The following is a 22,853-nucleotide window of genomic DNA, read 5'->3' on the forward strand; positions in this document are numbered from 1 at the left end:
AATGACAGTGAACTTGTAAATCTTAAAGGCCAAGGCTTGCCCCTTTCTCCCAGTGGCAGTCACAGAGTACTAAGTTTGAGATGAACACTTGGGGCAGCTGAATTAGAACAATGCTCCTGGTTTGTGTGGGACTACTGTAAATAATGTAACAATTCATTTTAGGTGTGAATTTACATGAAACACCTATGATAATAACATGACCATTTTAAAATAGGTTTGCTGTATTAGTTACGTTATAAATTTCTTACTTGCTATTCGGAATTTTTTTACAATTTTGAGTTATTTCTGCCCATTTTATTCAGAATACATTTCCTTCTACATTTTGAGAACTTCAATAGATTCTTGGCTACTTACAGCTATAAGGGCGGATTTACTGAAAATTATGTATATTTTGGTTATGCTCCCCCCTGCCCCCCACAAGAAAATTGCATTGGTTTTACAATGGAAGTGATGAGGATTGATATCATGCCAGCTGCTGGGAAGATGGACATTGGTATGCCCAACTCTGTGTCAATATCTACAGATAGTGCACTGTTTGAACTGAAAATCTGCACATAAAGTTTGCGCATGATGCAGGAGTTTGTAAAACAATGCATTTGTAATTTAAGTTGCCCTGAGTAATAGAACATAGAACATTACAGTAGTACAGGCCCTCCGGCCCTCAATGTTGCACTGACCTGTGGAACCAATCTGAAGCCCATCTATCCTACAGTATTCTATTTTCATCCATATGTTTATCCAATGACTATTTAAATGCCCTTAAAGTTGGCAAGCCTACTACTGTTGCAGGCAGTGCGTTTGACACCCCTACTACTTTCTGAGTAAAGAAACTACCTTTGATATCTGCCTTATATCTATCATACCTAAATTTTAAGATATGTCCCCTTGTGCTAGCCATCACCATCTGAGGAAAAAGGCTTTCATTGTTCACCCTATCTAACTCTCTGATTATCTTATATGTCTCAATTAAGTCACCTCTCAGCCTTCTTTTCTCTATAACGAAAACAGCCTCAAGTCCCTCAGCCTTTCCTCATAAGACCTTCCCTCCATACCAGGCAACATCTTAGTAAATCTTCTCTGCACACTTTCCAAAGCTTCCACATCTTTCCTACAATGCGGTGACCAGAACTGTACGCAATACTCCAAGTGCGGCCGCACCAGGGTTTTGTACAGCTGCAGCATGACCTCGTGGCTCCGAAACTGAATCCCCCGACCAACAAAAGCTGTTTGCCTTAACAACCCTACCAACCTGGGTGGCAACTTTCAGGGATCTATGTAGATGGATACCAAAATCTCTCTGCTTATCTACACTACCAAGAATCTTACCATTAGCCCGGCATTCTTTATTCCTGTTGGTCCTTCCAAAGTGAATCACCTCACACTTTTCTGCATTAAACTCCATTTGCCACCTCTCAGCCCAGCTCTGCAGTTTATCTATGTCCCTCTTTAACCTGTAACATCCTTCATCACTATCCACAAATCCGCTGAATTTATTGTCAGTCTCAAATTTACTAACCCATCCTTCTATGCCCTCATCTAGGTCATTTATAAAAATGACAAACAGCAGTGGCCCAAAACAGATCTTTGCGGTACACTACTAGTAGCTGAACTTCAGGATGAACATTTCCCATCAACCACCACCCTCTGTCTTCTTTCAGCTAGACCATGTCTGATCCAAACTGCTAAATCACCCTCAATCCCATGCCTCCGTATTTTGTGCAATAACCTACTGTGGGAACCTTATCAAACGCCTTACTGAAATCCATGTACACCACATCAACCACTTTGCCCTCGTCCACCTGTTTAGTCACCATCTCAAAGAACTCAATAAGGTTCATGAGGCATGACCTACCCTTCACAAATCCGTGTTGACTATCCCTAATCAACTTATTCCTGTCCAGATGATTATAACTCCTATGTCTTATAACCTTTTCCAACACTTTATCTACATCCAAAGTAAGGCTCACTGGCCTATAATTACCAGGGCTGTCTCTACTCCCCTTCTTAAACAAGGGACATTTGCTACCCTCCAGTCTTCTGGCACTACTCCTGTCAACAATGATGACATAAAGATCAAAGCCAAAGGCTCTGCAATCTCCTCGCTGGCCTCCCAGAGAATCCTAGGATAAATCCCACTTGGCCCAGGGGACATATCTATTTTGACACTTTCCAGAATTGCTAACACCTCCTCCTTCTGAACCTCAATCCCATCTAATATAGCAGCTGTATCTCAGTATTCTCCTCGACAACAATGTCTTTTTTCCAGTGTGAATGCTGACTAAAAATATTCATCTAGCATTTCCCCTGTCTCCTTGGACTCCATTCACAACTTCCCATGAATATCCTTGACTGGCCCTAATCTTTCTCTAGTCATTCTTTTATTCCTGTTATACCTATAGAAAGCTTTAGGGTTTTCCCTAATCCGATCTGCCAACACCTTCACATGTCCTCCCCGACTCTTCTTAACTTTCTCTTTCGGTCTTTCCTGGCTTACTTGTAATTCTCAAGTGCCCTAACTAAGCCCTCACATCTCATCCTAACATAAGCCGCCTTCTTCCTCTTGACAAGAGATTCAACTTCTTTAGTAAACCACGGCTCCCTCGCCCCACCAATTCTTCCCTGCCAAACAAGTACATACTGAACAAGGACACACAGTAGCTGTTCCTTGTATAAGGAGAAAGTGAGGGCTGCAGATGCTGGAGATCAGAGCTGAAAATGTGTTGCTGGAAAAGCGCAGCAGGTCAGGCAGAATCCAAGGAACAGGAGAATCGACGTTTCGAGCATAAGCCCTTCTTCAGGGTTCCTTGTATAAGCTCAACATTTCAATTGTGCCCATTCCCTGCAGTTTCCTTCCCCGTCCTATGCATCCTAAATTTTGCCTAATCGCATCATAATTGCCTTTCCCCCAGTAGTAATAACCCTTGCCCTGCAGCATATACCTAACCCTTTCCATCGCTAAAGTAACATTTCTAAATTGTGGTCACTATCACCAAAATGCTCACCTATCTCCAAATCTAACACCTGGCCGGGTTCATTACCCAGTACCAAATCCAATATGGCCCCGCCCCTTGTTAGCCTATCTACATACTGTGTCAGGAAATCATCCTGCACACATTGGACAAAACCTGACCCATCTAAGGTACTCAAACTATAGTGTTTCCAGTCAATATTTGGAAAGTTAAAGACCTCATACAACTATGCTGTTACTCTCCCTCCTATCCAAAATTATCTTTGCTATCCTTTCCTCCACACCTCTGGAACTATTCGGAGGCCTATAGAAAACTCCCCACAGAGTGACCTCTCCTTTCCTATTTCTAACCTCAGCCCATACTACTTCAGTATATGAGTCCTCAAATGTCCTTTCTGCCACTGTAATACTGCCCTTGACTAGCAATGCCACACCTCCCCTTCTTTTACCAGCTTCTCTGTTCTTACTGAAATGTTAAAACCCACAATTCCCTCCAACTAGAAATAGATTAAAGTGACCCCAAGTTGTAATTCCACTAATAAACTGCTCATTGATGTGTTCTGCACTAACCACATTGGAGTGAGCAACATTTTGGGAAAACCTCTTATTTAAGCAGATAGTCACAGTGAAACTTTAGGATGCAGCTATAGCACTGTCTATCCCACACCCTCTTATGGGAAGGTTTTTTTCCTACAAGCTCCAATGTCTGGTCATGGCAACTGCGGTTCCTGATGGTTAGATTCGTAGATTCCCCACAGTGTGGAAGCAGGTCATTCAGCCCACTGGGTCCTCACTGACCCTCCAAAGAGCATCCTACCCAGATGCTCCCCCTCCCCCTCCTGTAACCCTGCATTTACCATAGCCAATCCACCTAACATGCACATCTTTGGATTGTGGGACGAAACCACAGCACCCGCAGGAAACCCACCCAGACACACGAAGAATGTGAACTCCATATAAGTCGCCCAAGGCTGGAATCGAACCCAGGTGACTGGCATTATGATGCAACAGTATGAACCACTGTGCCACCTGTTAGTTGAGTGATCATTTCTTTAAAAAAAATGAGGGTTTCTTTGGTGTTTCAATATGCTTGCTCTGGTCTGGTCCCTACTAATGGTGTCCATTTTCCCCAGTATAGAGGCTCGTGCATTCACTCTCATGTTTCACTGACCTCACCTTCAGCAGAGTGTGAGCTCCCAATCAGTTAACATTTCTGGTCCAGTGATCCTTCTTTAGTTATGAAACCCAAAAAGTTAACTCTGCTTTCTCTCCACAGATGCTGCGCAACCTGCTGAGCTTTTCCAGCAATTTCAGATTTTGTTTCTGATTTTCAGCAACTGCAGTTCTTTGGTTTTGTATTAAGGGATTTCTTACTCATGATCATATTTCTGCACCATACAAAGCATGTTACAAACTCTCCTAAATTACAGACCATTTGACAACTCATTTTTCAAAGGTTCTCTGTCTCCTGGCTGAGTTATGGTAGCTGACTTGTAAAAGACTTGTTCTGGCCCAGTATTTTCTCTGCCAGACAATAAGACAGTCACATATTTGATACTTGTGTGGACTGCAGGTGGACTGGTGCTGGTGTTCCCTACGATAGTGTAATGTTTCCTGTAGAGGCTGCGAGAAGCCCAGAATCCTGCATGATGTAGACGTAACAGAATTAGGCCATTCAGCTCCTCAAGGTTGCTCTGCCATTCAATGAATTCATTGCTGATCTGATAATCCTCAGCTCCCCTTTCCCACCTCCCCCCCCCGCTAATTCTCGATTCTCTTACTGATTAAAAATCTGTACGTCTCAGCATCAAATAAATGTAATTACCCAGCCTCAGCAGTAAAGAATTCCACAGGTTCACTAACCTCAGAGAGAAGAAATTCCTCCTCAGAACTTATTCAGATGGATGACACCTTATTCTGAGTTTATGCCCTCTGGCCCTAGACTCTCTCTCCCCAGTGGAAATAATCTTTCCATTTCGATCCTGTTTAAACCCCTACAAATTCTGTATGTTACAATAAGATTGGCTCTCCTTCTTCAAAGCTCCAATGCATACAGGCCCTACCTACTCAACTTCTCCTCAAAAGACAATCCCTCCATACTTGTGATCAGCCTGGGCAACCTTCTCCAGACAGCCTCCAATGCCTGTATATCTCTCCTTAGATAAGGGGACCAAAATTGTTCACAGTATCCCAGCTGTAGTCTGACCAGTATAGTTTTAGGAATGTAGAGTCATAGAGATGTACAGCACGGAAACAGACCTTTCAGTCCAACTTGTCCATGCTGACCAGATTTCCCAACCCCCAATCTATTTCCACCTGCTAACCCCCGGCCCATATTCCTCCAAACCCTTCCTATTCATATACCCATCCAAATGCCTTTTAAATATTGCAATTGTACCAGCCTCCACCACTTCCTCTGGCAGCTCATTCCATACATGTACCACCCTCTGTGTGAAAAAGCTGCCCCGCAGGTGTCTTTTATATCTTTCCCCTCTCACCCTAAACTTATGCACTCTAGTTCTGCACTCCCCCACCCCAGGGAATAGACTTTGTCTATTTATCTGTGGACCACCAGGAACCCATTATTTCCTCCCATTACATCCAGCTGAGATGTACCAAAGCTGAAGTCCCTAGGCTGCCATCAAACATAAAGTGTCCTTCTCATTCCCTAAGAGACTGTTTAGAGCTGCCCATTCTGTGGGATTGCTCTGACACAATACTGAGCCTGTGAGTGCAGTGCAACTGGTGAAAGGCTGCTGATTTTCTCTGGGGGAGACTGGTTGTAATGCTTTTGCAGCTTTAGGCCTTGGTATTGCACTGTCTCCTCAGTTTGGGCAGAAGCAGGGCCACTTATGCTCATGTGACAGGTAAAGTGACAGTGCTTGTCCATCTCTGGTGTAGAGTTGGTCTGCTGTGCCCTGGGTTCAGTGAGCCTGGTCTAGTGATGGTGCCTGCTTATCCAAAAGCATAAAACCAGAGGTGAGGTGAGGGAGAGAGGAAGGTGAGGTGAGGAAAATGGAATGGGGGATGCAAGTGGAGAGGAATATAAAAGGTTCATGGTCACATACAGGAACCAAATGTTTACTCCCTTGAGCCTGCTCTGCCAATGCGATCATTCCTGATCTGTGACGCAACTCCATAAGCTCATTTCTGTTCTCTACGTACCTTTAGTTAATAAATATTTACCAATCTCTGTGTTAAAGTTTACAGTTGATCCAGCACCCTTTGCTCTTTGTAGGAGAGAGTTGTGAATTTCTATCATTCTGTGTGTGTGTGTGTGTAGAAATGTTTCCTAATGTCACTTCTGATAGGTCAGACTCTAACTTCCATCAGGATGCCAAAGTTTGAGACTCTTCAATCAGTGGAGATATTCCTCTATTCCTGATGAAGGGCTTTTGCCCAAAACGTCGATTTTCCTGCTCCTTGGATGCTGCCTGACCTGCTTTGCTTTTCCAGCACCATTCTAATCCAGACTCTGGTTTCCAGCATCTGCAGTCCTCATTTTTACTTACCTTAACCAGTGGAGATGGTTTCTCTTTATACTAATCTTCAGCCAATTTGATTCAATCCATGTGATATGAAGAAATACTCGGAGACACTGGATACTGCAAAGGCTGTGGGTCCTGACAACATTCTGGCAATAGTACTGAAGACTTGTGCTCCAGAAATTGCTGCTCCCATAGCCAAGCTGTTCCAGTACAACTATAATGCTGGTATCTACCCGACAATGTGGAAAATTGCCCAGGTATGTCCTGTACACAGGACAAATCCAACTTGGCCAATTACCACCCCCATCAGTCTACTCTCGATCATCAGTTAAGTGATGGCAGGTGTCATCATAGTGCAATCAAGTGACAAGAAGCTTTTGAGGAGGAAGTGGAGGGTGACAACACTGTGATGGACCAGGATAACCATCAAAGAAATAAAGTTGAAAGGGAAACAAACGACTGAGCCAGAGACACCAGAGCCAACTTTACAGCAATTCATTTCTAGGATAATGGAGTTGCCCATAGATATTTCAGACGTTTATGTTATGTTTCTAATTATGTAGTGGGGTGTCCACATTCTGCTTCCTGTATTCAACATTCCTCACTGATTGAGATAGATTTTTATTTGCTTTATTCATCCAGTAAAATAGTGATACTTAACTCTGGCTCTGATCTCTTCAGCAATGTAAAATATTGCATGCATGCACAGATGCTGCCCTGGACCAGTATTTGTGCATCAACATTTATAATATATTAAGAACTTTCACAATCAAACACGCTTGGTTCATTGGCTAAAATATTCCTTGCATCAAAGACATTTGAGACACATGAAAAACTCTGCTCTTTGATGAATACTACTAAGTTGTCCCACATTATGAGCTTACTCTTTATGTACCTTTGTCCCTCATTATCACTGCAGTGCTGTAGAATATAAGGAATCTTCATTGCACCTGAATTACCTCATTGACAACACTGTCACTATGATGGGCTGTGAAGTTTTGAGCTGTTCATTGTAGTTGGTTCCATAAATATGAGATATTAGCATGTGATGTGGCATTGCAAATGGGAAACCCTTTGATTTTCTTGATGATTTTGAGATACCCAGACATGGGCCATTTTTCTCTGGCTTGGAGTCTGTAGAGATATTTGACAGATTCCATCAATGCTCCTGAAGGATAACTGTGCAGAGTCCACCAGTTGGATTTCCCAAGCCCTGGTTCTTCTCCAAATTTTCAGTTTACCCAAGTGTAAAGTGAAACACACTGACTGCAATCTCCAACCGGGATGTGTGTGACTCCCTGAAGTCATCTCTAATCAGCCTCCTCGCTGATTGTGAAACACGTATAAAATGCAAAAAGCAGTACACCATTTGATGTTGCAAGAGGCTCCATACGTTTCATTTCCGATAGCCTGGTATAACGTAACTAATGTGATAATGATGCAGTGAACATACAGTTACACATTTGTAGATTGCTTGAACAGCCATGCCAGCGAAATGCCATTCTAAGGTTCCCCTTTTATTCAGCTTCCCAATGTGCCTACATGCTGCTCCAACATCTACAGTGAATCTGCTTACTAATATGTCCCAGTGACTTTGGTGAATTTGTCAGGTGACTTCTGGGGACTTTGGGCCTAGAGGGATAAGTCCAGCTGAAAGCCTCCTGTACAAGTATAGCCACACCATCCCCAGCCTCAGCTGCTGCAAATAATGGGGTCAGTGGCAGAGGGGAGGTGGATGGGCAGGGCACTGTTGGAATGATAAAGCTGCCAAGTGTCTGGCTATCATTCCTACACCCTCTGGACACCTTCTGACACCTCCATGTCCCCTTGAGAGGTGGAGCACCTAAAGTAAAGTCAAGATGCCTTGTCAGTGATGGAGTCTAAGGGGACATCTGGCAGCCATTGAAAACTTTTGCTGGACCTGGATCACCAAGGCAACCATTATTGTTTCCGTGGAGAATGCCATGCGTTCACAACGCCAAAGCCATTGCAATAGTTAGAATGTGAACAGACTCCTCTATTCCTCAGCATTCCAATCTAGCAGGGACCTCTTGTATATCCACTTGAAGTTAGTTAGTAACAATGCACTATAGCAATGTATTTATCTTCCTGTATATCTGAGAAAAACAGATCACAAAGTTGCTTGCTGTCTTCTTGGGACACTCCTGTCTTCACCATCATTGCAGGCATGGTCCTAGTCTTCCTTGTTCAGCTCAGTTGCCTGATACTTAAAGAGATCCAGAATCTTTCAGCCAGCCTGGACCCTTTCAGCACTGTAGAGATTGAGCTTCTTCTGCAATGAGAGAAAGAGAAGGATTCAATGTGATGTCACTGGGTACAGGAGCGCTTTGTGAGCAAGTGTATCCAGGTCTCACCAGTAAATGAATAGGAAGCTCAGTGTCCACAATGGATGACACCAGTAGATGGTAGTAAGCCCTTCATTATGAACATGATGCTAAGTGTTGCAGATGGTAGTAAGCCCTTCATTTAGACTGAACAATGTTTCTATGAGTGGGAGCTAGAAGATAGAGGATGTGGAGTACCTGTTAATTTTCTGTTGCACTGTGTTAGGGCTTTCTCATAAGATACATTCACGCCACTCAGTACTGCTATCTGGCACCAGGCTGGATAGGCCTCTTAATGCCATCTACTAAGAGAGGAGCTCCCTTCTTTCCTGGACAGTACTCAATAGAACCTCTAAGCATTTGTCATTGAACTATGAAGCAAACTTCTGTTTATTATGTGACATCTTCAAGGGGATTGAGGGAGACCAATACAGATATGGCCACAGAACTTTCAACTCTGGAAGGTCTTGCCAAGGGCAGGAACTTCCTGCCCACTTGCCTGAAATGCATACAACATCTCGCTTGCATATAAAATGAGGTGAAAGCATGCAATTACTTTCTCCGGGCCATGGTAATGGTGAAGACCACTAAGATGCCACTATTTAACTATGGCATGGAAAACCCCAGTTGTGACAAATCAGTTGAGGAATGCAAGACAGATTGAGAGATTGAAACATTCAGAATCCTAGGATTTATCAATAGGGGTAAGAGTACAAAAGCAAGGACATTATGTTAAATGTCTATCATCTAAGTGGAATGATACTGGTTAGAACAACTCTTGGCACCACACTTTAAGAAGAATGTGAAGGCTTTAACAAAGAGGCAGAAAGGATGCATGGTAACAGTTCTAGGCAAAAGGAACTTCAGTTTCTTATATTAGAGACATTGGGGCTGTCCTCCTTGGAGAGTAGAAGGTTGTTGGAGATTTGACAGAGGTATTCAACAGCATGGGAGTTCTGGTCTAGTAGACAGTCAGCAATTGTTCCCATTGACAGAGGGTACAGGCTTCAGAGAATCAGCAATGCAGAAATGGTGACATGAGGAAAAGCGTCTTCACATAGCAACTGGTTAGGATCTAGAATGTTCCAAAACTGCCTGCAAGTGGCAGAGGCGAGTGAGACTTTGAAAGCTGAGTTGAATTCTGATATGCAAAGGACAGTGTGAAGACCTACAGGGAAAAGACAGCAGTGGCAAAGGTGAATTGTTCCTTAAAATGCTAGCACAGGCATGACAGCTGAATGGCCTCCTATGCTGTAACAGTTCTGGTATCCTCAGCATCATTGGAGTGAACATGTGTTGACCACAAATGTTATTTTTGAAGCAATTGGTGGGCCATTCATAATCTCAATCATTAATTGAATGGAACAGTTTTAAAATATTATTGTCTAATCCTCTGAACAGTGAGAACTTTCTGTGACTTGTCCATTTCATTTTTCTAATGCAATGATGTTCACTCTGTTAAATTGAGATTTTGTCACAAAATAAAGGTATTAAGGCAGTAATAATATTTTCTTGTTGAAATCATGTTTGAACAAAAATTGTAAAATATTAATTAAGCCTTGAGTGTGAGATCCTTCTGTATTTTAAACTACTGTATTAACATGACACAGTATGATGCTTTACTGCTTTATTTGATTCTACAGTTTCAAAAAATACACTAAGAATGCAATTCCAAGAAGTGGAATTCCATGCAATGTGGAATTCTACAGAGATTGGGTTTATCCTCTCTGCATTATTGCCATGTTTTTATTTACAGGGTAAAGCATACGCACAGACAAAGCTCAATTCTTTACTACAGTCTTCATCTGCCCAGAGGAAATGACCTGAAACAGAGAACATTATAAAAGGTGAAATATATCTCAAGCAGCCTTTCATTTTCCATTAGGTAGTCAAAGCTTACGATAACTTACAAATGTTAGTATTGGCTTCATTAACAGGATTATTCTCCAGAGAGGGGAAATTTGAGATAAACTCTGGGAGTTGATCCTCCCACTTGGTTCATTTACCCTATTCATTGACCTGAGTCAGAATGCTTTCACAGTAAGGCCATGGGGTTGTTTTTGTATTGTTCTGGAATCTGGAGATTTAGATAACTTTGTTATTCAGAAATAGATAATTGAAGCCACTCACTGTACTAGCTGTACAGTGATCTGAAGTATTAGGAGAAAGTGAGGTCTGCAGATGCTGGAGATCAGAGATGGAAATGTGTTGCTGGAAAAGCGCAGCAGGTCAGGCAGCATCTAGGGAACAGGAGAATCGACGTTTCGGGCATTAGCCCTTCTTCAGGATCTGAAGTATTACTCAGTTGAAACTTTCTCTTTTTGGGAAAAGAGTGATGATATTCTGAGTGATTCAAGCTGCAGAAAAGCTGAAAGCAGATCAATGACCTCAACTAACAGATACTAATGAAGGTGTTATACTGTATTATACCAATATAACCCTTTATGTGGACTTCAAAATATACTTGTATGTTTTCAACTGAACATTTGTTGCTTCCTCTTTGGAGGTCAGCTCCATGTAATAATTATATTTCTTGATGGATGGTTCCAAGATGGTTGGAAATAAATACCAGTGTAAATGTTTATTAAGATAACAACTCTGTGATAGTCTCAGAGTTGTTTAAAAATCCTATTTTCATTAAAAATGTAGATTTCATTTGCCAAATCAAATGGAGATAAAGATATTACTTTCTTTGTTTCATATTGAAAGTAAATATATTATAATCTACACAGTGGTACATCTGATGTAGTTGTGAGTAATTTGTATCATCACTGGATGCCAATTCCCTCTGACATTCAGAGACATACAAACATATGAAGAATAAAGGGGAGGAAAAGACAACTGGTGAAAGTGGTTGCCCCATGTCATTGTTTTGCCCTATCTATCACAGTACACATACTTCCGTTCCCATCCACAGCCATATAACCTCCAAGTAAAGGCAAAATAATAGAATCAAAACTCCCAAGCCAATTGGACAGATTATGATCACGATGATTTTTTTCTTCTGTATGACAGTAGAAGTGCTGCTGTGGAACACATCTTTGTATCTGTACAGTTTATTTTCTAGAAAATATAAACACTCTAAGACACTACTGTAAATGCAAAGGCCATCTGTTTTTGCTTGCCAACCACTGATGTTTGTGGCTGGAGGACTTCATTTCTGCCAGTCGTCCTTTCTGTGCAGAGTCTAAGTCTCTAAACTTAGAGTAGGGATCATAAATTATCAGTATTATAGGATATGCCAAACAAGAAGAAGCACTTATCTTCAGTGCAAGTTATAGTTTATTAATGATAGCAATAAGTCCAATAAATATTAACTAGTTTGGCATAATTACAATTATGAGGAGCCCAATATGTCACAACTGCCTCCTTCAGGATCTCATGGAGGACTAATTGTTTCTCCATCCAAAGACTGTGTTCACCCAAAGACCATCTTCAGACTGGATGGAGCTAGTGCAACATCAACATGAACTCTTTCAGATCCATTACAACAATAACCACTGCGAAACCTAACATAAAATTACTTTTTGTAAGGGTAACATACCTTTACGATCAAGTACCACACAGTTTTGGTGCCCAATCAGGTCAGAGGGTTCACCTTTGTACCATGCTGTATGATCCAGTTTTGTTCCTTCAGTCCAAAGAAAGTATCCCTCCTGGCATTAAACCACAAATATGTTATCCTTTGCAACCATGCTAACATTACATGGTTACTTGGAAAGAAAATTTTAATTACAGAACTGCCAAGTAGAAGGTTAATGTATCGCTAGGCATGGTCAATGGAACTCTTTGGGTATTATGTGTCTTTGTTGTGTCTTGCAACTAACCTCTTGCTTTTAATTAACTAATGACACTCCAATATTCAGTATATGATGTGTTCTAACACATTCTTACATATGGATGAGCAAGGACACCACTTTGACTGGGACAACACATCCATCATAGGACAAACAGAGACACGCACGAGAATTCCTAGAAGCATGGCATTCTAACTTAACTCTATCAACAAACACATTGACTTGGATCCCATTTACCACCCTTGAGAAAAAGAACAGGAAATGACATCACCACAGGAATTGACATTTACAACCCAAAGAAACCCAAACACATAAACAGAAAGCGGGCCATGCCACCAATGCTTTATCTGGAGGCTCACTGATGATGTTACCTAGTATGGTGATGAAACATCTGAAAACAAACCTTCCAACTCAGTGAGTAAACCTACATCCAAAATGAGTAACACTCTACAAAAAAAAGAGATGATTCAGAGCAAGTGAGAAAAAGTAAACGCTATCTTAGCTGTGGCTAGAACCAGGGAGCAGGTGAAGAAGAAATTGACTAGGCTGTACAAGTTTGTCAAAATGGAGTGGAAACATATCAGTTTCCAATTGTACCATAACAGTGCTTCAGTCTAATCTTGGGTGCCATTATAGAATTCAAAAGTATTGCACTGCCAATCTTTCATGTTCTGCTTAAATGTACTTGTGGCTCACTTGTACAAGAGAACTATGTAGAGTTGCCAAGTAACCATGTTTTTCTTAGATTCTCAGTACAAAAAAGATAAGCATGAAGTGCACTGCCAAAATGCAGTACATGAAAGTGTTATGGTTATATAATCACGTAATGTGTGACTTGTGACCTGTAGGCATATGTGGCAAATACTTCTGTTATTTTTATCTTTATCTTTCGATGTTTTTATCAAAACATCTAAAAACAAACCTTCCAGCTCAGCGAGCAAACCTACATCCAGAAGCTCAACCTGAGCTACAAACCTTCTCAAAACCTGCTGTTACTCATTTTCATCATCACCATTAACAATATTGTCATCATTACTTCCATTCAAGTTCTATTTCAGTAGCAGGACATCATTAAAATGGGTAAGAGCCTGCTTTGAGTGGCTGGCAACCTGAAAACCTAACTGTTAGAACAATCTAAAATACAATCCTCTGCCCATGTATCTAACTACAGGGAAAGCATGAATTTAAGCTGAGGCCCCTTACGATGCAAGTCTGGACTCCTTTAGGAAAACTAACTGATTGTTCATCAGTTCATTCCCTCACAATGTAGGCAGGCATTGAAAATCGTAAGCTAACAAATGATAGTGGTTTGGAATGTAACCTTCAGTCTTAAGAGTGGTCTTACTGGTAAAATTGTAAAATATAATATTTTGTTTCTTTATGATTCAAGAAATGGCAGTGTTGTTTCCACTCACAATTACCTTTATAAACCATACAACATAAAAAGAGAATGTATATCTACATCACCAGACATTAAGCAGAAGGCCCCAATCAACTTCATGGGGCCAACAAGGGAAGGTCAATAATCCCACGCTTGTTAAAAATGCCACAACTCAGGAAGGGTAACATCAAGGGTAATACAGAGAATATTGCCACATACACATGTAGTTCAAAAAGCTGTCTAAAATTCCAAAACTCCACAGCATCTATGAGTGGAAAGGAATGTTAAAAACATATATCCGAGGCTATCTGCACTTGCAGTGTGGGTCCATCCTATAACACAAACTTTTTTTTAGATTAGATTCCCTACAGTGTGGAAACAAGCACTTCAGCCCAACAAGCCCACACCAACCCTCTGAAGAGCTCCCCTCTGACTAACGCTCCTAACAACTATGGATAATTTGGCATGGCCAATTCACTTGGCCTGCAGGAGGAAACCAGAGTACCCAGAGGAAACCCACGCAGACACGGGAAGAATGTGCAAACTCCACACAGACAGTTACCCAAGGCTGGAAACGAACCTGAGACCCTTGCACCTTGAGGCAGCAGTGCTAACCACTGAGCCACCATGCCGCTTGTGGAATTTGGAGGTAAAGTAGGAACACAACTGATGGACTTGCTATCATTGTGACATCAGATCTACATCTATTCCAGATACAGACCAGGATGTCTTTGAACAGCAATGGAGACTGGATATTGAGGGAGACCCTTTCTGCTAAATATATCTGCTGAAATTTTAAATCTTGCACCAAATCTGGTTTTTCCCATTTTCATGGGGGTGGAATTGGAACTAGGCTATGGTCCACAAAAGCATATTTCACAAAGGTAGCTAGCATTTAAAATGATTAACTTCCTTCACCTGCTTTGGACCCTGGTGTTTGCAACCCAGAGAGGGAAGATTGGACCAGTTAAGATGATCTCCATTCTCAGTGCATTTCTCTCAGATAGCCAGGTAGCCCTTTGGGGAGCTAAGGTCCTCCAGTGGATATGGTCGCAGGACATCTTGGGATCAGGTATATTTTTGGGAGGGGGGTGTGAGAGATCCATTAGGGAGCAGAGCTCAGTTGCCGTTTGAGTTTATTACCTGTGAACATGATTGTGCATTTAAAGTGCACAAAGCCTTTGGAACTATCCAACTTGTCAAAGAGTTAAAAAGTATCAGGTTTATTGACCTGAAGAGAATTGTCAAGAGCTGTCAATATCTGCCAAATGTGTTTTTATGAATGAGAGTGCTTTTCTCAATAGAGCGTAGTCTGCAAAATTGAACTCTAATAAAAGTTTATTTGTTTAACTTTGTGCTAGTGGTCTTAAGGTGAGTTGATAGTAGGTGAAGGAGAAAAGGATGATGGGTGGATGAGTTTTCTGTGCCATGGGAATGGGTGGAGGGACATAAAGTGGCATGGGGGGAGGGTAAAAGGACACGGGGGGAATAGGATGTTTGATGTGCCATGGGAGATGGGTAGAAATCTTAAAGTAAAATGGGCCTGTGATTGATGGGGCATGGAAATATGTGGTGTGAGGAGGACTGAAGAATGTGTGAGGAGTTATGGTTGGAGGAATATTTTCTGTTTTATTCTATTATAATAATTTGTGGTCACAATGTTGGGGCTGAGGCAGACTTCCTGCCCAGCCTGCTTCAGGAACTTACAGCTTCCACAGCTCTTCCTGGTAGTTTAACCCAACTTCCAATCCAGCAGCCACACACCTTCCTCCACTCACTGCCCCCAGAACAAAAGTAGGGATGCAGATTGCAATTTTTAAAAGTTGGGTTTACAGTGTTGAGATTTCTCCTGCCTCTGTGCACCTGATCGGGAATGAAATTTGAAGCCTTGGTCTTTCCTTGTTTTTCCCTTTTGCTGGCTCTGGGAAGTGTTGCATTGAGGAACTAGCTACATTTTCATGAAACGTATTTAAGGTTGGGGGGAGGGGGGAGGTGGGGGGGATGTGTGGTCTCTGCGATAAAACCTAACCTTGTTATATTTGAACCATCAACATTTCCGTGATCTGAAGTAAATACTGAAAAAGCTGAAAATATCAAATAAAAATGGAAATTGCCAGAAATACCCATCAGGTTGGACAGTATCTCAGAAGAGAAACAGAGTTAATGCATCAAGTCAATAACCTTCATCAGCATAGTTCCATGGCTGAGTGTAGATAGAATGTCAAAATGTTGAGATTTTTGTTGCACGTTTTCCTCGTTTAACAAGGAGAACTGGGACACTGTATGTGCAGATGCTCCTGTTGCACCATGAAAGGCAGATCTTCTTTGTATATTATCTGGGCACTCAGTGTTCACTTAGTACTGTCAATGTATACACATGCAATGATTCCTACACCTCAGTTTCCAAGTTTGTGGAATAACAGCATCTGAAACACATTAGCATGGAGATAAAATGTGGCGCAGTGATAGTATCCCTACCTTGAACCGTGAGGTCTGGTTAAAGTCCCACCTGATCTAGAGTTATGTAATAACACCTCTGAACAGGTTGATTAAAAAAATAGATTAATTACAAATTTAAAAAAAATTAAAGTCACTAGTAATGAGGATGGCTGGCTGTCACTTCTCCATCACTGTGGGCCAAAATGCTTGTGTTTTACCTTTTATAATCTGGCCAGAGATAGAAAGATGTGTAAATTGTTAGTTTTATATTAGGGCCCAAGAGAACAGGACACAACTGCAGGCATACATTTAGACCTCTTCCACCTTCTGCTCCTTTCTACTCAAATCGTCATGTCACCATAGTCTTACCAGACCATAGGGCTGCTCTCTCATTAGAGAGGGACAAGTGATGGTGGTTTAACCTGAGGGCTACCAAGACCCAGGTGAGGGGAGGAATGTTGAGAAGAAGAATCCTTCATTTTAACCTCTGCTATTCTGGGGATTGAGCCCAAGCTGTTGGCATCACATTGCTTCGCAAACCAACCGTCCAGCCAACTGAGATTAACCGACCCCCTCTTTTTTACCACTCACCCCTCTCTTCAAAGTTTTCTCTCTTCACCTTATCCATAACCCACACCTGAGAGACAGAGCATGTTCCCAATACTGGGCAAAATCTAGAGGGCAATACAAATTGCTGTTTCCATTTAAATATGACCTGGCATTAAAAAGGCTCCAGCCTGTTAAGTAACACTCTTCCACCAAACAAATATGCTGCCAGTGGATTCTACTCATTAATACCCCACCTGCCACTCACCGCAGCTATGTGTGCTCTCTTCTCTATTTCACAAAATTGTTTCCGGTGCCAGATATCATGAGAGATGGTCACCATGTTGAATAGTGAAAAATATTAAAGCAAGAACAGACAAAATCATGACTAATTATAATATTGCCTGACTTTACAGAGTATCTTCAGACTTTGTTGATTTTATCTTTGGTAAAATTACTTACTTTGGCAGCATCAGTGAGGCCAATCCAAGTTTGTGGACAATCAAAGTATGATTCCCTTATTATGTCAGCAACAAACAGATGGTTTAAGTGACAGTGTATAGAGGCAAGGTGACCTGAATATTCTTGTTGGCAAAACAGCTGAAGGAAAACAAGAAATTGGCATAGTATGGTTTGAATATTGGCAATTCTTCCACATGGCTAGGGTACAAAAAAGTACACATGATTCGTAATTGGAAGGAAACCTGCATTTGTATTCATATTTCTGTCCAAATTAAAATAATAACTGTCTGTTTTTAGAAAAACATGTAGGAATTGCGAGACGTAAAAAGCAGGAGTCCAACGAATTTCCTTTCTGCTTTTCCAGTTGGTGCACAATGTAAAGGCACAGATCTTTCACAAAGCAGCAAACTCCATTGTTTGAACTTCTGCCTGTCCTGATGCTGCTCAGCATTTCTTACTGTTTCTTCCAGGGCCAGCTTCTTCATAAAAGCAGAGCTCAGCACCCCTTGAGGTGCTCCATCGTAGAGCTGTAGCACTGGGAGAAAGGATCTAGGCATGTCTCCTTTTACATCACTTTCTGCCTTAAAGTAAGATTAAATATCTGAAAGGGTGGCAGGCAGGTAAATGAGTTGGGAGTTAGTTGGTTCAGGTCAGGAGGGGTAGTTGCTTTGGGGGCTAGTCAGCTCAAGCTGTGGGTGTATTCAGATGATTGGGTCAGTCAGGCAGTGAAGGGTGGTCTGGTTAAGAGGGTTGTTAGGAAAAGGTGGTAGCTGGGAATTGGAGGGTAGATGGGTTTGGTTGGGGCAGGTCACTATGTTGGGTTAAGAGAGGTAGTCAGGGTCTGGTTGGTGGGCAGTCAAGAAGTGGTCAGGTTGATGTGGAGAGGGTCAGAGGAGGAGACTGGTAGTGGGCAGAGGTAGTCAGAGGATATTCAGTCAGGGGCTTTTTATGGTGTGAGGGAAGTAGTCAGGATATCAGAGGGGGAGTTGGGTGTTCAGTTGTGTAGTTAGACTGGAATTAGCCAAGATTTTAAACTGTTTAACATTTCCTAGCTAACTTCAGATAAGTAATGAAGATCTGTCTGCAGTCTTCTAATGAGGATTAAGGGGATCAGGTAACTTGCCCATCAGAATTCAAGCTTCCTGGAGATTTCTACAGAAGTCAAATGCATTGGAACTTCCATGGGTTTCAAAATTACTCTTGGATCCTACACCTTGTCTCTGACAATACTGGAATATGAAGATCTGGCAAATGATCACACAGTTGTTGACCCATCATAACAATCAAGCAATCTCTTTTAGTTAGACTAACAGATCTAGAAATGTATGAGGAAAATCCAGTGATGGATGCTTTGAGATTAAATCCCCTGCAGTGTGGAAACAAACCCTTCGGCCCAACAAGTCCACACCGGCCCTCCAAAGAGTAAGCCACCCCCCTCTGACTAATGCAGCACCTATCATCTGGGCAATTTAACATGACCAATTCACCTGACCTGCACATCTTTGGACTGTGGGAGGAAACCCACACAGACACGGGAGAATGTGCAAACTCCACACAGTTGCCCAAGGCTGGAATTGAACCTGGGCCCCTGGTGCTGTGAGGCAGCAGTGCTAAGCACTGAGCCACCGTGCCGCCCATCTTTGTTGTGGTACCTCTGTGCACATTCCTCTACACTGCATGCAGCTCACTCTATCTCCCAGCCCCTCTTATCTTGTGTTCACCCCCACCCCACAACACACACACAGCCAGCCAATTTCCCCCTTAACTCCCAACGGTGGACATACTTTAATAGCTTTAACATAACTTTTCCTCTCTCAGACACTACACTTACCATCTCTTGGGTCTCCAGATTACCAAAATATTGAACATCAAAGTATTTGTTTCTGAAGGTAATTAATCAAATTTTCCACTATCTCATGAGGGAGCCTATTTAATAAACTGACTACTCAAACATTGTTTTCCTGTTTAGTTAATGGTGTTGACACTGTAGCTAACCCAGCCCCCAACCCCTGCCCCAAACCCAGAAAAACCTCAGGTATGGGTTGTTTATTCTGTTTTGGACAATCTGAAGTAGTTTGTTGTGGTTCACATTATCAAGTGAAGAATGAAACATCAGTTACGATGCAGTGGATTAAGTGGGCACATAACTATGACTAAATTATGGTTTCTTCATCTCAATATCTGTGGATATTATTGGCTGTGTTTTGAAATGTATCATAATGAATTATCTTTAATTATCACAATATCATATCAATTATATTGATGTAAATTACAATGAGTCCTTATTCTTGTGACCTGCTAACTTTTCTCACCATTATCTCGGCCCTTATTCTTCCAGTTGAACATTGTTCTTACTATATCAGTACAATCCTTCCTTTATTGCTTTCCAGCTTCCATGAGCATTTTCAGTTCATTTGTTTAGTAATGTTTGTCATCAATGGAGTTCTTCCAAGTTTTTTATTAGCTGTTAGATATCAAGTCAGGTTACTTCATATTCCTTTTGATTTTTTTAAAGCTCTGTCCAAGTCTTTCTAAAATATGCCCACAAAGCTCTATTCTCCATTTATTGGAGTCCAAACTTCCTAATAAGGATATTCTACATTTTTAGATTCAGATAACAATCAAACAAAGGTCATTTCAGCTCCTTCCCTGATATTTTGTACAATAAAATGGTGGAAAAAGTACCTCTGCACTGGCAAAGTCCACTTTGCGGTAGATGTATTTGTAACAGACGTTATTAAAACTGTGGAAACCTTCCCTACAGGGTCCTTTGCAAATGCCTCTTTTGTCCTTACAAACACGTTTTGCAGGCAGAATGAATTTTTCCACAGGGATAGCATCCAGTGGCATTGCTTTGCCCGCAGGTATATATACTTTGCCATATTTTCCTGAAGTAGACATTTTTGAATCAAATGGCCAGTACATATCTTTCAATGTCGATTTATATCCCGTTTCAGGTGGATCGGTAGTTTTCAGAAATGCTTCACCTTCTGAAGAAATACATAAACGGTTAGTGTTTTGAGTGTAGCAGATAATTGGAATTGCTTAACCTTATGACATATTTTCTTTTTTCCTCAAGATTTTTATGCATTGACAACTTTAATACATTTTATATAATCTTTTGATGTTATTCTTCAGTTGTGAATGCGCAGGGAATCCCTGTCCCTTTTAATTTGGAGATGCCTCAAACAGTAAGTACACAAGTTCCTGTCAGTTTAATCAAAAGGCCAGACATTATACACCTTCTTTTCCAGAAACTAAATTTAAGTATTGATAATTAATTGGTGCTTTACGAATGAAATAGGTCTGTGAAATTCCAGAACTACAGATGTTTATGCTAAAAAAGAATGTCATTTAACTTATTGTGCTCCAGTCATCTTTTTAATAAAGCAACCCAAAATTAATCTGCTTTATCATCCTAACTTTGAATGTTAGTTCAGTTTACTGTTAAACATGTATTGTCTTGATAGGCATCAATTATTCTGTGACAAAGCAATTCAGCCTCTACACAAAGGATGTTGCACTAACTTCTCTTCTTCATTACTAAGTGGGCATTTTAAATTTATGGTTGTTGATTGCCTTTAGTTAAAGAAAATTAAACCATTTTATTGTTTTAAATTTGAGAAACCTCCACTAAATTTCCTTTTAGCAATCTCTGTTCCAATGGAAATAGTCCCCACATTTAGGTAACTTCTGAGAGTTATGGATTCTCATCTTTGTGGATTTAAATTATCTATTCTGTCAAGCCTTAATGTTTCCTCCATTAAATGACATCCAGAACTAAACACAGTACTCTAACTGTGGGAAACCATCGCCTTGTACAAACTTTCATAATATATATGGTGAATAAATAGACCATTCAGTTCTACTAATCTACAAAAGTGTTCTTTTGTCCATTTTCTGACCATTCTATGAGAATTCTTAGTACATAATACCAGTTGTCTGAACTTTTATAATAAGCCAGCTGTGAGATATCTTACTGAATATCTTCTAAACGTCTGCATAAATCACATTGACTGCATTCCCCTGAGACATCCAATTGGTCATATCCTTAAAAAGATGTACTCAAACAAATGTACAATAGAATCTGCTTTCAGTAAAGTGCTTTCAGTCTTTGAAATTTACATGAATCTCTAAATACATAAATAAATGATTCTGGCTTTAACTGGAGCTTTTACACTTTTATTCACCTCAGCTGGGCTGCTATTGGTGTGGGTTTAAAAAAAACATGGACTGTTATAGAAGGTTAGATTGACTGTTAGGAGTGAATACTGTGAGTTGGCCGTATTTTCTATTCCATATAACCATTGCTAATGTGTGAACAAGCCATTCCTAAACAGCAAAAGCAAACAAAAGAGCTGACAGGAATGTTATGAAAGTCAGGACTTGACAATAAAAACCAAATTAATATTGTGCAACTCAAGATTGTAAGCCTTTTAGTCATCCATCTGAAGTGCAGGTAAAAATGCAGAAATTGAGATTCATTTCATAGCTCCTTTGTGATCAAGTGTAATTATGCAATCTTAAATTAATCTACAGCATTAAAAACTAAATTACCATTGTTGTACATATCATCAGCTGTTGCTCCCCTCAAGAAGATTCCCAAAAGGACAATAACAGTCAACATGCTGCTGATTTTTGCTTTAAATCACTAAACAAAATACAATGCACAACAATATTAACAAAGGAATAACAATATTAACAAAGTTCATTTCAAATACACATCAAGTTTTAAGCAATCTTACTATTACCTTAAACCTTTCAGTCACTGCACCAAGCCTAATTGCCACCTACGCTATATTTATAGTAATGTTTATTCTATTCCCAACCCTGTTTGTAATAAATTAATACCATTTTGGAACCAACCCTTTTAACCACTTAGTTTCATGCTAAACATCCTATGCACAGGAATCCATTATTAAAATGATTTTTGGACAAATGAAAGAAATCCTCATTGCCAGTTTTGATCGATTCCAGCTCAGTGTTTAACTCACAAAGAGCCAACTCTAAAACCTAACCCATTATTTATTCCTCTGATTTTATCACATCTCACATTGCTGTTATAAATTCCATGCCTAACAGTAAATGCCATAAATGCACTCTCAACATGTAGATGATGACAGAAATATTATAGTTGTGAAGACATTTTCATGTAGGTATTCACATTTAGAAAAGCATAAACATGACCACTGCTTACAAATACAACAAAGTGAATTATACTGAGTCAAGCAAACATCCTCCATGAAGTAAGGGGTTAAATAATATGAAACAAACATTCCAAATATCACTTTCCTTTCTAGGCTATGTTAAACATAACAGAATCTGAAGTAACAAGTGCCCTTGACTTCAGGTAGATGCAAACTTCAGAAGCGTCTGTTCTAGTTTTCATAGGTGATACATTCAACCATTTCAATTCTTTTGAACAAA

Source organism: Chiloscyllium plagiosum, chromosome 19, assembly GCF_004010195.1.
Source record: "Chiloscyllium plagiosum isolate BGI_BamShark_2017 chromosome 19, ASM401019v2, whole genome shotgun sequence".
Lineage (NCBI taxonomy): Eukaryota > Metazoa > Chordata > Chondrichthyes > Orectolobiformes > Hemiscylliidae > Chiloscyllium > Chiloscyllium plagiosum.